This window comes from Seriola lalandi, unplaced genomic scaffold, assembly GCF_002814215.2.
Source record: "Seriola lalandi dorsalis isolate HSWRI2012SDOR001 ecotype SW California unplaced genomic scaffold, Sedor1 jcf7180002054947, whole genome shotgun sequence".
NCBI classification, from domain to species: domain Eukaryota; kingdom Metazoa; phylum Chordata; class Actinopteri; order Carangiformes; family Carangidae; genus Seriola; species Seriola lalandi.
Window position 1 is genome coordinate 144,339 of NW_019525498.1, and position 599 is coordinate 144,937.

Consider the following 599-nt stretch of genomic DNA (forward strand, 5'->3'; position numbering starts at 1 on the left):
GACTCCCAGGGGACCGCTGTGGAGAAGAAGGCAATTGAGCCACAGGACGTGCGCAAATCACGGCTTGCTTCACGTAAAGCCAGATTGGGAGCATGCACGAGGAAGTTGAATGAAATAAAGACTTTGATGGATGACGCTGGAAATGTTGATAAAGTCAGTGATGCGTTAGAAGTGTTTAAAGGAACAGTGGATGAATTTATGAATGTTCATGAATCTGTGCAACAACTTCTAACAGAGGAAGAAAAGGATGATGATTATGTTGACTGGTATGAACCCAGAATAACTAACCTGAATTATTTTATCAAAGAAGTTGAATCATGGAAAAGAGAGATGGAAAGTTGGACCACTGGACAGCATGTCAAATGTTTCACGCAGATCAAAGTCTTCCACTTCTTCAGAGCTCAAAAAGGCCCAAGCAGATCAGGCTGCTGCCCTGGCCCGAGCCGCTGCATTGAAAGAAAAACATGCTTTGCAGCTGGAGGAAATCAAACTGAAATCAAAGATGGAGCAAATGGAGTTGGATGCGGACCTCGCAGCATCAGCTGCTAAAATAAAAGTACTTCAGAGTGAAGAGGATGATCAGGAAGCTCCAGTTGATT

The 599-nt window shown here is 43.7% G+C and overlaps 1 protein-coding gene and 1 long non-coding RNA gene across 3 annotated transcripts in view; both read right to left on the reverse strand.

The window, feature by feature from the left end:
• The window catches only part of LOC111645231 (NACHT, LRR and PYD domains-containing protein 3-like), a 40,788-nt gene that overhangs the window by 24,630 nt on the left and 15,559 nt on the right, over positions 1-599 (reverse strand). The gene's annotated exons all lie outside the window — the stretch shown is intronic.
• LOC111645203 (uncharacterized) overlaps positions 1-599 on the reverse strand; it is a 3,281-nt gene that overhangs the window by 2,084 nt on the left and 598 nt on the right. The gene's annotated exons all lie outside the window — the stretch shown is intronic.